Here is a 16154-nt window from a genome sequence, read left to right as displayed (position 1 = left end):
CCCTCAAGTGGTAGTTGTCTTACCTGTTTGTGTGTCCTGTACACCAGGGGAGATGAAGTGGAAAATTTGTTTTCTACACTGATGTCCCAATTCCTGTGACTGCAGAGCACCCTCTGTCATGGAGTGTGGGGGAGTCAGGGCCCTGCACCCCCACCCCCTGCTGCGTCACACCCTCACAATTGGAATTGATTGGGCTCCAAGAGTGCAGAATGCTACCAGCCAAGCTATAGTGCTGACAATGTGAGAATCCTTTCATAGCAGGTGCTAATCTAAATAACTTCTACAACAGCCAGCATTGTATAAAGTGCACTGGTGTTTTGGACAGTTGGTCATGGCCCTGCTAAATCAGAGGCTTACAGAACAACAAGTTAGTTATATTCAGACTTCTACTATATGGCTGTGCAAAATAATACTTACTTTATTTTATTGTATCTTAAGTGTTACCATTTTTAGAAAGATGCCCTTTAGGTTAATTTTTGAGTCCACACACACTCCTGGTTTTGAACTGAATGCCCACAGTTTCATGTTGTTATACTCATCTTGCAATGGGAAGCCATTAGAAACAGAACTGAGGGCTCCTGCCCACCTTTAGAGTAAAGAAATCGCTGACTTTCAGCAAGTTGGGTGCATTCAAAATTTGTTTTCTGTTCAAAGTACATAAGTTGTAAGGATGAGTGAGAAGAAGATCTGTGTCTCCTCTGTCTTTGCCCTGCAACTTGATTTCCATTGAGAGGTTATTGAAGACACAAACTAAAACTTTTTACATCCCCCAAACTACCTAGAGATTTCACTGTTGGAAAGTGTTGTTCTCTTCTTAACGGTCAAACAGGGCAACTTCAAACACACAGCTAGGTTTTTGGCATAATATTTTCTTACAGAGGCTTTCAATCTGAAAGAGATTCTGGAAATGTTCACAGGAGAATATGATCAACAGTAGTGTCCTTGTGACTTTGATATCATGAGCTCACTATACCAATACAAGGTGTGCCATATTAATCACTAATGTCTGCTCATCACTGGATCGGATGCTAGACTCATCTGCCATAGTAAGGTCTATATCCCTTGATTGTTAGCAGCAGTCATCTTACTGAAATAAGAATTATAGGATGTTTGGCATCCTAAATATACATTTGACTGATACAAATGTCGTCTTGTTCAAAAGATGTAACAATCATTTTTATCACGTTCTCAACATAATGACATTTGTGTCATTGTGCCATTATGATAACTAGTTGCCCTATTACCACCAGAGAATTGAAAAACTCTGTGGTAATACTGAAGATAAGATTTACAACAAGGACTTTTCATCCAAATGATACAGACTTAGAAAGCTTTTGACAGCAGCGATGTTATGACTTCTGTGAACTCAGATTATCATAAATTGCTGTAACCTGTAAAAGATAGTGCTTGGATTTTACAAATATGACAATTGTTTTAAATGTATGTTGAATGTTTTTAACACCCTAATGATTTGCCAAATGATTGAAACAGGGTTCTTAAATGAAAGGCCTCAGGATAGATCCAGTTGCCTTTCTTATTACATTTCTTAAGAGATCCAAAATTTGCATTTTAACTAATCTTTTAGGGAAACCAAATTTAAAGCTTTTATTTCAAACTTCAGTGAATGACCTTTGGGACTATTTATGTTTTTTCAACTGAATATATTGCAAAATTTCACTGAACATATAATACTGTATATGGCCAAATGACCAAAGCGTCTTTTGTACTTCTAAGAAAAGACAGAACAATACTGTATATAAATGCAGTGTAGGACAATTTGCTTTAATTAAGTTGTTACGTTAATGAAACAGATGATGTTAAATGAGCAATAACAGGGCTTATCCCTTTGTGGTTAGCTGAAGCCAAATTCTATCACTTATACTGGTGTAAATCGGGAGTAACTTGGTTTCAATTAAATTCCTCTGGATTGATACTAGTGTAACAGAGGGCTGAATTTGGATTGTGGTTTTCAGGCTGGTATTTTTGTGTGCTTGCTATCTTATGGTTGAATATAAAGTATTTTTATTAAATAACCCTGAAGAAATAAGTGCTATAAATGGAATTCAGTTGCATATTTTTATTGTGCGGCATTCTACTAAAAATGTTACATGTCATATTTCTTCCATGCCCAAATAACCGCAATTACAAATACTGTATATTCAAGTAAAAAGTCATATAAATAGAATAGAATATAAATAGAAACTTCTCGCTCAAAAATAAAAGGGGGGGAACTTTAGAGAATAGGATTATATTTCTTTGGAAGCTGACTATGTAAACTTGGTATCATCATTTGAGCCAGATCCTGTGTCTCCGAATAAAAACTGATTTCCCTTACAAGTCAGAGTAGTAAGGAGATAGCTTTCATGTTTAAGACAGAAACGTAACACATATTAATCACTTCTATTTTTCCAAGGAAACTGAATGTTAAATCATCAGAGTTTGTCATGAGTGTTAAATTAATTGACACTCAGGTAATGAAATAAAGTTTTAGTTCACTAAGATTTAGTGTTATGGCAGTAGTTTGGTCTTGCTAAAGACAATAGCTAATTTTAAATGTCACTTTTCATTAGTGTCATTTTTATGAGCCTCCTACTATTGCTAAGATCAGGATGATTGTGACATATGGCAGACAAATTCAGTTTCTTGTCCTGCTCCATCTTGCTCCAGAAGCCAGCATTCTTATGAAGGTAGCTTATCTTCTGGAAGAAGAAAAGGATGTGCTGCTTTCACACTGTAGCAAGTCTGTGGCCAGTTAATAAAAAACATTGGATTCCTCAGCTAAAAATATAATGGCTTTCACAAAGATGACCTCCAGGGAGAATAAGTAGTACTTTTATTAAATTTTGCAACCTTTAAAGAATGCATTCATTATGATTGTAAGGGGCAGATCCTCAGCTGTTGTAAATTGTCATAGCTTTATTTAAGTCAATTTAAATGGTACATTACAAAGATATGGGGGAAATGGAATTTCCACCCAATAATAAACCCATTACACTGCACTGAGTAAACAGATATAGCTTGCATCACACCCTGTAGGCCAACAAACTCAGACTAGACCTACACTGAGAATGTCCCACTAGCAGCTACAGATATTCAAATCTAGAGATGATTTAGTGAAGATTGATCACTGGAGTGCATGGGATGAGAAACCTTCCCAGGCAGAGGAAGTTTTAAAAGATTAATATAATTGGCTTGAATTGGACTTGTGTAATTTGTTCTGTTTTGCACAGGCCGCAGCTTTTCAGTGGTCATCAGGGAAAGCAGCAGCCCCATGTAGCATGTTACCATAATGCAATCCTGGGGAGAAGTGGGGTGGGGCATTGGGGAATCACAAAGCCATGCATGTCAATCACAAAGGTCCACATCTGAGAAAAAATGCACAAACCAAGTGCAGATGGAGAAAAATTAGCTTGTCCACCACTGTGGACTGAGGCTCTGGGAGCAATTGAAATCTAGAATACATCTAACTGAACCCTCAGTGGCTGGAGCAAGCACCATTCCTGCAATTATCTCTGGTTACTTCCCTCAACCAATTAGCAGCATTTATGTCTCAGGATTAAGTCTCCTTTTTATCTCGTTCCCTGTCTTGACAAGACACTAGAAAAGTAGACACATTGTACTGTCTAGTTCCAATGAAACAAATACATGTATCTAAGTGTTATCAGCACACAGTGGTGCCACTGTTGAGCAAATAGCCCTGCTGTCTCCCCAACAGTCATAGATGCATGTTTGTGGGGACAGAGGGAGCAGGGCAAAAAGGGTGACAATCATATTCTGTATCATTTTTCAAGAGATTATTCCAGACTGAGGAGCCATTACCCACCATATTCTTTGGGATGTCATTGACAGCAAAAAAAAAAAAAAAAAAAAAGGGGGGGGGGTAATTCCATTCTCTGGGGCCTGCAGTCACCAGTAAATTAAACCACCCTGGTCAAGCGTATCAGAGAGTGCTGACAGATTTTAAAACAATGAAAATGGACAGCCATCTCCGTCCATCACACAGAAGAGACCTTCAACCAAAGGGGCCAGCACAAACCAGAATGAAAGGAATAAGAAAATCACGGAGCTCTAGATAGGGTAGAATACATTTTCCTGCCACCACCTTCTCAATCTTGCCCAAAATGCAAGTTTTTTAACTAGCAGACCACCATCACTGGGCTCCTAAATCCATATCTGGGCACCTAAATAAATGGGGATATTTTCAGAAGTGCTGAGCTCCTGCATCCCATTCAGATATAGTGTCACAAAAAGATATCTATTATATTGCCACCAGTAGCAAAGCAAAGAACACTAAAACTATACTCTATGTACATCATATACAGCTCAAAATAAAAATAGGGCTATGGATGACTTCCTAGTTCCTAATACAGTCTTTTTTAATCGAAATATCCTTCTACCAATATAGAAACAAATTAAATTTGCCTGGATGATCTTGATCCACACTTGGGTATTAAGAAAGGTCTAAGTTAGCCATATGGTGTTTAGTATTGAAACATAGGAGTACTAGCAATTTTTGATGCTGCTTCTGGCCTTAGCATTATCATTATGTCTATTTTTGGTCCACTACTCTTTTTGCCTACTTTGATGCTCCCTGAGAAACATGTTTTGTCATGAGAGGTCACAGAGGACAACATAGTTTCCTGAATTTCTTAGGAACATCTTGACACAGATTTATTTCACGACTAGGTGGAAGGGTAGAATCCATTCTGTCTATGGCTTGTTAGTCAAGCAACGTCATTAAGCTTGGGAAAACTATGTAATTTTTTTCACTTACATAAAAGTCAGTGGCCAGCTTAGGGTGCCTTTCGATATTCTGTCTTGCAGGAAGAGATGCAGTTGCTGAACAAGTGAAGACAAAAGAATCATACTCACATTCCCCCCCTGGACTTCTTCGGCACTTAGTTTAAAATAGGCTGGAATGTTAAGTAAATAAGACTGAAAGTGAGAAAAAGTAAATCTTCTATTTGTGCTTGATAGTGTCATAGTGCCAATATATGCAATGTATGAATTGTTGCTGTTTCAAAAGCCTCCAAAGCACACAAGTAGTACTGGACATGGAATCCTCACTTCTAATGTGCTAAAACATTCTTTGAGGTAACATTCTGACATATTGTTTTCTTCTTGGTTCTGAATCACGATTATTTTTGTTCTGACAGAATATGTCCACACCTCCTATATGATACTCATAATATGCTTCCAGCAATGTTTTTTTTTAATCTGTAAGTGGGTACTATTAAGGAAAGACTGGAACGTAACCTGAAAAGCTCAGGGCATTGTATTTGCTTTAAAAATGTAAGTTTCCAAACAAATACTATCCTATCTTCATAAACCAATACAAGATGATGCTATGTGACTAGTCATTGTGTGGTATGATCAACTAAACTCTAGTGCTGAAATGAGACTAATGTCCAATATGCCTAGACATATGAGCAAGATTCTCAGCTGGGCTCAGCGGGATAAGGGTCTGCAAAGGAGCAGGCACTGTCTCCATTGACTTTGGCATAGTTTGTAGCAGGTTTGAGACTGATCTAAACATGCAGGTCCTCTTAAGTTACCGTCCACCACCTGAGAATAAACAGCAGTGTTCCAGCCACTCCCTGAAGATACCCTCTACACTTGAGCAACTAGCTATGACCATTCTGCATTTACTGATCATGACTCCACCACACTGGAAGACTTCTCAGCTAAGGACAGCTGGCCACTTTCTGGTCCCTCTGTGCTGCCAGAGCAGCATAAAGGGGTTGGATTACAAGAGAGAATATGGGCCAATATGTACAGAAGTTCCATGGTGCCTCTGGATCCAAACTTCTCCAAAGTTTAAGAAGAATTTACAGGTCATAGTTGACATATGATAGGCAATTTACTTTGTTTTAATTTTTCATACTGGATGAGGCCCAGCCCAGTGATTTCAGATAGACTACCATAAGACCTTACTTTGAAGACAGAGCTACATTTGTTCTTGACTGAAGGGACGGAAAAAAAAAATACAATGAAACAAAGTATGTAACAAATTAATAATGGAGAAAAATAGTCTAAATAACTTAAGTTTTTTTCCAACAGCCTTTACCAGCAGGTAGAAAATGAAAAATGAAATCTGTGCAAATGTGTCCAGCTTTCAAAACAACAACAACAACAAAAATGTATTGCTCTTTCTTCTTTTTGTTAAGGATACGTACTGACTTCATGGTATTATTCCAGCAAGCTGTGAATGATGATGCATGAAATGAAAAATCACAGCCCAGTGCACAGCGAGAATACAGACAATGCTCTGCTGTCACTGCTCTACTTTTTAATAGTGTATTGATATACCATGTTCTCTTCTGACACAGCAGCATAGTAACAAGAACTCAGAGGAACTTCACTTTGTTAGTTATTGGAGCCCTTTCAGCTACTTGTACCCAACCTTATAGGAGAAAGACAAAATTCCAATATTGCAACACAGCTCATAAAACTTAATTTGAACTCCAAGCTTAATTTGAGTAATATTCCCCCCCTTAACTGCAGGTAGCACCAGCTGGAGCCAATTGAAGACTTTTTTTTTTAAAGATACACAAGACAAAAATCTCCCACTAAACAGACTAGTCATTCTGAGTGACTACTGAGTACCTGTATTTCCCCTCTTGTACTTGGTGATAAGGACAGGCCTCTTCAGAAGAGAGACAAACAACTAGGCCCATTATAATCTTACAACCAGTGCATGTAAAGATAAGAAGTGTCTAAGCTCAATCAAAACACATGCCCTCTCTTCTAAGAAGCCATCTCAAAGAGACTTCAGGGAGGTGTGCAGGGTCAACCATAATCCCATTTTTCATCAGCAGAGCATTGCAGAATAGTTCTTAGTGAGTCAGAAGTTACATTGAACAGACTTTTGGATATTGGATGAACCATGGAACTGACAGAGTCAGAGCCCTAAATATGGAAGATAATGTGCAATCTGTGTGTACACTGAAGTCATGCAAGTTGTAGTCCGAGCAGGGAAATAAGACTGTGTCACAGATCATTTGCAGCAGCAGATGTGTGTTTGAATCCCCACCCAGGAAGAAACTAAGATTTCCCAGAGAAAAAGAGAAACAGAGAAAAGGAAAAAAAAATCCTACACCACACTATATGCCTTCTGGGAGAGGACAGATTTCAAACCCAAAGCAGCAAAAAGAAAACCCATCCAATATCCATGTATCACCAAGATATGGACTTCAGGCAGGTAAAAGACAATACTAATGTTGCTAACAGAATTGGTCAGAAATTCTCCAACAGAACATTTAATTTTCCATTGATGAATGAATATTCATCAAAATCAAACATCTTTTTGGAGACCATTCAATTTTGACAAAGTTGTGATGGAATCCTCCTACCAGGCAGCTTTTGAAACCTGCCTCACGTCCTGCCTGCTTGTCACCCAGCTCCTCGGCAGCATGCCTGACCGACTGCTGGGAAGCTCAAACTTCCTGGCTCTTCAGCAGCCCACCTGAGGGGCTACTAGGGAGCTGAGAACCTGGAAGCCTGAGCTCCTAAACTCCTTGGGAATTGGCCTCATGGGGAGCTAGGAAGCACTTAGAACCCCTCTATATGGTAGCCCATCAGTCCATTGGGCAGGATGACTGGAAGCCTGGGAATGCCAGCCAGCAAGCTCCCAGCCTCATGGCTTCTTGGCAGGCTTAGGCTCCAAGAATGTGTGGCTCTGAGGAAGCCCACCACATAGACGGTCCAGAGCCAGGCTTCCATTCTCTCATTAATATCATAATGTTGGGGTTTTTTTTCCAAATTGTAACAATTCCAGATTTCAAAATATCAAATTTCTCTGCAAAACAGAAGTACATTTTCCACACAGCTATATTTGCTAACCCCAAACGCTCAAAAACTATGAGTCAGAACCACCCCAAAAATGCACGAGGGGTTTAAAAATAACCCATTTTTGTTCTGTCCTTTTAAATTTTTTATTATTATTAATAATAATTAATATTATTTATTATTATTATTACTTCCCCCTGCCCTCAATCCAATGCATGCATGACAGTTACAACTTAAAAGCTTACCAAATGTGTGAATAAAAGTGCTGGCCCTGGCTCTTCCATGCACCTACTCCCTATTTTCCCTCCCTTTCCTTCTACTACACAGAGCCATCCTCCAGCTCCCCATTGGCAGGCTCCCTCAGTCCCCCACTCCTTCAAGACCCATTTCCACTCTGGCAGGCCCCCATATTTCCCTTTGTTCCCCACAGCAGGCTTTAGCAGCTTCCCTCCTTTTCCAGCCTGCAGAAAATGGAGCTTCTCTTGGGCCCTTACCGCCATTAATTCCCCCTTCCTGCACTTTGATGAGGTTGCCGTTTCAAAGTTGCACCTGCTTCAGGGCTGTGCTCCACTCAGAGTGGACCAGATGCCTGGAGCACAACTGCCACAGTGGTCTCTCTAGTCGCTGAAGCAGTTCAGGCAAAATTAATGAGCTGACCTTGTTTTTTTTCATGAGATTTCCCTCAAATTCGCCCCAAATCACAGCATTCACAACATTGTTGTAGCTATGTTGGTCCCAGGATATTAGAGAGACAAGCCCTGAAGAACTCTGTTTAAGCTCAAAAGCTGATCTCTTTCACCAACAGAACTTGTTCCAGTCAACGACACTACCTCCCCTTGCCTTGTCTCTCTAACACTCACAACATTGAGAATGCTGGTACTGCTCTGATACAGATTCTGAGGAAGCTAAACACATCAAGACAATTGGAGGACAGTTTGTGGCCAGTCTGAACTGCAATGCAGAACTCTGAGAAAGACCTCTTATCTCCCAGCCCTCTTTAGAGTACAGTGCACCCTCTGGGAATTAGGGAGCAAGCAGCCACTGCGCTGCTCTGAGCGGAGAGTCTTCAATTCAGCCTGGTTCTTCAATTCAGGCCACGTAAAAGGGTGTGGTGGAGGCTCCATATATAGACATCCTTCCACCACTGCACATTGTGAAAGGATTCCACTGAATCTGACCCTGTGACTATGCGGAAAAACTGGCAATAGAAAATACCCATCTGATGGAAATGCAGGTTTCCCTTATTTATTGGGATTTTAAAAAGTGTTGCAGACAAGGTTGCTCTCTTTTTGTTTAAATACAAGACACAGGTAGAGTTATAGACTAAATACGAACATATTTACTTTGAAGGCTCCCCACATTCTCCTCCTCCTTTGTCCTTACTGCAGAGCATTAGCAAATAAGGTAGTCTCCCAGAATACTTGAAGCTAATTAAGAATGCTAAATAAAATTACAGCTACTGAGAAGGTGCAATGTGCACAAATGTAACCACAGATTGGGGCTATCTTGCACAAGGGAGCATAAAACCAATCAGTATCTCATTCAGCTATATAAACCTCTGCTGATAGCATGTAACAAGACATAGACAAATAGCACTGCTTGAAATACCAGGCAGATGATTTTCACTAAAACAAATGTTTCCCATTATTTCTGTGCAGTATACAAAAAGCATCTGAAGTCATTTCAAAGAAATGGTTCTTAGCTTACATGAAAGGAGCACAGACAATAGAATTGAAGAAAAAGGTTTTTAAACTCCATAAAAACACTTTCTTTCCTGATTCTACATTAGCAATGTTTTTTGAAGTTGCCATTCTATTTTTGACACACTCCCAGATCAGGAAATTTAGGGCCAGATCCAGGAAGTTTTGCCATTGGACTTCAAGGGACTGAGATTTGATGCTTGCAGAAATAGTCTGATTTGATTTTTGTGTAAGAGGTTAAATTTAAAAAAAAAAAAAAAAAACATAGCTACTAATGACATGTTCCACTGAGGAAAGATTTGGGGCTAAAGTCTCTGGAAGGACCCCCAATTAATTCAATAGGCTATGGATCAGGAATTATCTTAAGTAGTGAAAATGTCTCCCTAATGTATATCAACAGCCTATGAAAATAAAGTTTGATGGTTGTATAGATTGAAAAACAAATAGAAAACAATTTAGATTATATTATGATGAAATGATTCTGAACCATGGTACCCTCATCTACAATTTGGTCCTTTTACCTTAAGAAATGTATTGTAGATTATTGTTGCTCTGTCAAACTTTTCAGAGATTGCCGGGGTATGTTGGGATGCAAAACATATCAATGGCTGCAAACAGTAGGATTGTTCAGCCTGGGAAAGAGAAGAGACTTCACTGAGAAATGTGAAATTCAGAAGAATGTGAAAACTGATCAGTCCATCTTTTTTCCCCCTCTTATATCATAACAAGAAACAGGATCCTAAAATAATTAAGAGGATAGTAAATTCAGAATCAATAAAAGGAAATACTGCTACATGCACAGTATGGTCAACTTGGGAAATACATTGTCTCAAGTTGTGAACTAGCAGACTTTAAAAGAGGTTGGCTAATTTTATGGCAAATAACATTTGTCACTACACACTAAAATAATAAGGGTAATCAAGTCCCAAGTTTTAGGCCATAAAATGATCACCTCTCTGTAGTCAGGAATGAATTTTTTCCTCCATATACTGATGTTTAGTGCCTTAGGTGTTGACCTGCACCATGCAGCATATGCGTAAATCCCTTTACATATATGAGACCCCATTAAAGTCAATGGGCAACTGTGAGTGTGAAGATCTACCCACATGGATGCAGGTGCAGGTTTAGGTCTTTAGATATAAAGACTCTGGTTCTCAATCAGAGGTACAAGTACCCCTGGTACTACTCAGAGGTCTTCCAGGGGATACATTAATACATCTAGTTTTACCACAGGCTGCTAGCAAAGTCAGTACAAACTACAATTTTATTCAATGACTTGTTTATACTGCTCTAAATATTATCCACTGAAATGTAAGTACAATATTTATATTCCAATTGATTTATTTTAGAATTATATGGGAAAAATGAGAAAGTAGGCATTTTTTCAGTAATAGTGTGCTGTGACACTTTTGTATTTTTAGATCTGATTTTGTAAGCAAAAAGTTTTTAAGTGAGGTGAAACTTGGGGGTATGCAAGACAAATCAGACTCTTGAAAGGGGTACAGTAGTCTGGAAAGGTTGAGAGCTACTGATCAAAAGCATCAAGTACACTAAGAGGCAAGATTCCAAACTAGTTGGACTAGTCATCTGGCCCAGTATGAGAACTCCTATTTTCCTACTACCTTTTAGTCTTTATGGTCTTTCCCTCTATCTAATATCATGGATTTAAAATAAATAAAAAGAACAAAATGTTAAAATTGAAAGTTAATTACAAAGTAAAAATAGGATTTCAGTAACTGGGTCTTTCAGAGTGGTGCAAACTACTTGAGTCAGTAAATATGAAAGGAGCCTAAACTCCCAATTTTAAAAATATATAAAGCTCACCCTATAGGAAATATTAATATAATATTATTGTGAATTAAACTGGAGAGCTGTAAAATAAAATCTCCTCTCCATATTCTACTCAGACTTCTCAGAGAAACTTCTCCTGTCTTTCATGAATATTGCTGTATAACCTCCTTAGGATTGACTGTCTTTGGATCCACGCTCCAGCTGTCTTCACAAATCATCTGATGATGCTGGAATGAGATGTTGGAATGATGCTGGTCAAATTTCCACCTCTACTTTCTTTTCTCAGGAAAAGCTACAAGGAGCATGCACTAGGAGGCAGAATTTTGTAAAAATCTCATCAAAAGACATAAACAGATGGGATTAGGGTACAGAGGCATTCACAATCTCTGTCCCTGTCCCAATGACAATCTGTTCTCATTCATAGTGGCAATTCATAGTCATTCATGATGAAAATAAATAATCATTGGGTCAGGTAAAGAGAATAAGAATGACTGTATAACCTGGCAGTTAGGGCACTCACTCAGTATGTGGGAGACCCAAGATCAAGTCCCTACTCTAATGACTAAGAACAGCTTCAACAGGAGAGACTGAGAAACTCCCATCCCAGGAAATCCCATAGTTCAGTGGGTAGGGCACTTTCCTGCAATGTGGGAGACATAAGTTTAAACCACTTTGCCACATCCAGGTCTTCCATATCCCAGAAGAATACCATAACCAGTGGGGCAAAAGGTTATAAGGAAGGTTCTTCCTTTGAGTTTTGTGAATCTAGTCCTCTTTGGCTTTTGTCAAAATGCCCCAAATTTAAATGAAGTTTTTCATGTTGGGTCCAAACAAAATGTTTTGTCTGGACTCAATTTGAATTTTTCTAAAATTTTCAATTGACTAAATAATAAAATACAACAACAACAAAGAATGTGTTCAAACTGATTTTTTGGGGGGGAGGGGTGGAGGTGGGAGAGGTGGAATTGCCAGAAACTGAAAAATCTATTATTTGCTAAGCTTAACTGTGAATCTGATAGGTACCTAAAAGCTTTTAAGGATCTCTAAAGAGTGGGGAAGGGGGAAGTATTAGCCCCTCTCCCTTTCTATAGTTGCTGGTATGTCTAATTTTAGTAAAGTCATGCAACTCTTAAGGATACTTTTTATGGTCAAACAAGCAGCCTGGTAAATAATAACTGTGATTTTCCCCACAACATGCTAGTGATTCAGGAAAAATCAACCCAAGGGTTCCAGTCACTTTTGCATCTTTAAGTTAATGCTGCAGCCTTCCAATGTATCATTGTAAAATATTGCAATTTTTTTATGCAGCTGAAACTGTTTCAATTATTTTTCATTGGGTAACTCTTCAAGAGGTTCAGAGTCTTAATATCTTTTAATTGTAATTTGTGAACTGTCATCACAGGAGTTACTGATAGAAAATCAATTTTCTTAATACCAGAATTCCTGAGATTTTAGTTAACTTGATATTGATGAATTTAACCTTTTAATGTTTTTGATTTTACAGTATTAAATGTAACAGCTGAGAAAATGTTGCACCAAACAATTCCTTTAATAAGACAGCATTTAGGCCCTGATCCAGCAATGAGAAGTCAATGGTGCTACCACAGGCTTAAAGTTACACTCATACTTAAGTTCTTTGCTGGCTTGGGGCCTTAGTCAAAAGTGCACAATTAAATGGTGCTATGGATATGTTATTCTTCATATGACTTCTCCTGATAGCATCTCTCAGAACTGCAAGTATAAATTATTGCACTTAAGAAGTTTCTTCTATTTGAAATGCATCCTGGAATATTTTGTTTGCAGTGATATTTTCCATTTTAATGTATAATGAATCTCTCTCAGAGACTCATACTGATGTCAATAGCTTCAAAGCAGAAGAAGCACTTTAAAGTGCTACAAGCCTTAAGGATCTTAAGACTTATTCATGCATCCACTGAAGTTAAGGGCAAAAATTCCATTGAGTTGAACAACGTAAGTGCATAATTTAGAGCATAATTAATTTTTAGTAATTTAATAAACAGTCTTCATCCCAATTATTTCTATTCATTACTGGCTCAGTTTGAGAGAACTGCTTAGGTTTTAATTGTCTCTGCATTGGCCTTTTCACTGTACATATATCTGGAGCCGCACCCAAAGACCACTCAAATCAAGTGAGAGTTTTTCCATTTGAATGAACTTTGAATCCAGCCCTTGGTTATCTGAGACTGATTTAAGTGTGATTGAGGTCCACATACATGTGTTTCACTGTGTTATTTGGGTAATGAAACATTATTCATGATTACTAAGAAGAATAATTGGTTTCCTTCAAACAGAATCATAATAGAACTTCAGCAACAGTTTACAACATGGACAGAAAACTTGATTCACATCCTCAGAGTTTTGTTGGAGGAGGGAATAATGAGCATGTGGCCAAAGTCTTCAGTGGGAGAAGATAATATGTAAAGAGGACTCAACAAATGTTATTAGTATCTCCAACCTAAAACCGAACAAGACAGGGAAATCAAGACAGGGGAACAGGCTGCAGGAAATAATTTGAGCAGAGGACTCTTTAAAGGTTACAGTCAAATGGCAATATCTGGCTGCTCCCTACTTGTAACAAAAACAAAACAACAAAAAGTCGAAAGGAAATTGTTCTCACTCTGGAATTCCACATACTTTTTCTGTGCCTCAGGGTATGTCTACACTATGAAATTAGGTCGAATTTATAGAAGTCGTTTTTTTTAGAAATCGGTTTCATATATTCAAGTGTGTGTGTCCCCACAGAAAATGCTCTAAGTGCATTAAGTGCATTAACTTGGTGGAGTGCTTCCACAGTACCGAGGCAAGTGTCGACTTCCGGAGTGTTGCACTGTGGGTAGCTATCCCACAGTTCCCACAGTCTCCGCTGCCCATTGGAATTCTGGGTTGAGATCCCAATGCCTGACGGGGCTAAAACATTGTCGCGGGTAGTTCTGGGTACATATCATCAGGCCCCCGTTCCCTCCCTCCCTCCATGAAAGCAGCAGCAGACAATCATTTTGCGTCTTTTTTCTTGAGTTACCTGTGCAGACGCCATACCACGGCAAGCATGGAGCCCGCTCAGGTAACCGTCACCGTATGTCTCCTGGGTGCTGGCAGACGTGGTACTGCATTGCTACACAGCAGCATCAACCCATTGCCTTGTGGCAGCAGCCGGTACAGTAGGACTGGTAGCCATCATCGTCAGGTCCGAGGTGCTCCTGGCCACATCGGCCAGGAGCGCCTGGACAGACATGGGCGCAGGGACTAAATTTGGAGTGACTTGATCAGGTCATTCTCTTTAGTCCTGCAGTCAGTCCTATTGAATCATCTTATGGTGAGCAGGCAGGCGATACGGATTGCTAGGAGTCCTACTGTACCATTTTCTGCCAGGCGGGCAAGAGATGAGGATGGCTAGCAGTCCTACTGCACCGTCTGCTGCCAGCCAAAGATGTAAAAGATAGATGAAGTGGATCAAAACAAGAAATAGACCAGATTTGTTTTGTACTCATTTGCTTCCCTCCCCTCCCCCGTCTAGGGGATTCATTCCTCTAGGTCACACTGCAGTCACTCACAGAGAAGGTGCAGTGAGGTAAATCTAGCCATGTATCAATCAGAGGCCAGACCAACCTGCTTGTTCCAATAAGAACAATTACTTAGGTGCACCATTTCTTATTGGAACCCTCCGTGAAGTCCTGCCTGAAATACTCATTGATGTAAAGCCACCCCCTTTGTTGATTTTAATTCCCTGTAAGCCAACCCTGTAAGCCATGTCGTCAGTCGCCCCTCCCTCCATCAGAACAACGGCAGACAATTGTTCCGCGCCTTTTTTCTGTGCAGACGCCATACCAAGGCAAGCATGGAGACCGCTCAGCTCACTTTGGCAATTAGGAGCACATTAAATACCACACGCATTATCCAGCAGTATATGCAGCACCAGAACCTGGCAAAGCGATACCGGGCGAGGAGGCGACGTCAGCGCAGTCACGGGAGTGATCAGGACATGGACACAGATTTCTCTGAAAGCATGGGCCCTGCCAATGCATGCATCATGGTGCTAATGGGGCAGGTTCATGCTGTGGAACGCCGATTCTGGGCTTGGGAAACAAGCACAGACTGGTGGGACCGCATAGTGTCGCAGGTCTGGGACGATTCCCAGTGGCTGCGAAACTTTCGCATGCGTAAGGGCACTTTCATGAAACTTTGTGACTTGCTTTCCCCTGCCCTGAAGAGCACGAATACCAAGATGAGAGCAGCCCTCACAGTTGAGAAGCGAGTGGCGATAGCCCTGTGGAAGCTTGCAATGCCAGACAGCTACCGGTCAGTTGGGAATCAATTTGGAGTGGGCAAATCTACTGTGGGGGCTGCTGTGATGCAAGCAGACCACACAATCAAAGATCTGCTGATATCAAGGGTAATGACCCTGGGAAATGTGCAGGTCATAGTGGATGGCTTTGCTGCAATGGGATTCCCTAACTGTGGTGGGGCTATAGACGGAACCCATATCCCTATCTTGGCACCAGAGCACCAAGCCGCCGAGTACATAAACTGCAAGGGGTACTTTTCAATAGTGCTGCAAGCTCTGGTGGATCACAAGGGACGTTTCACCAACATCAACATGGGATGGCCGGGAAAGGTACATGACGCTCGCATCTTCAGGAACTCTGGTCTGTTTCAAAAGCTGCAGGAATGGACTTTATTCCCAGACCAGAAAATAACTGTTGGGGATGTTGAAATGCCTATATGTATCCTTGGGGACCCAGCCTACCCCTTAATGCCATGGCTCATGAAGCCGTACACAGGCAGCCTGGACAGTAGTCAGGAGCTGTTCAACTACAGGCTGAGCAAGTGCAGAATGGTGCTAGAATGTGCATTTGG

This window comes from Caretta caretta, chromosome 8, assembly GCF_965140235.1.
Source record: "Caretta caretta isolate rCarCar2 chromosome 8, rCarCar1.hap1, whole genome shotgun sequence".
NCBI classification, from domain to species: domain Eukaryota; kingdom Metazoa; phylum Chordata; order Testudines; family Cheloniidae; genus Caretta; species Caretta caretta.
The sequence above is the reverse complement of the archived record's forward strand: the minus strand, read 5'-3'. Positions refer to the sequence as shown.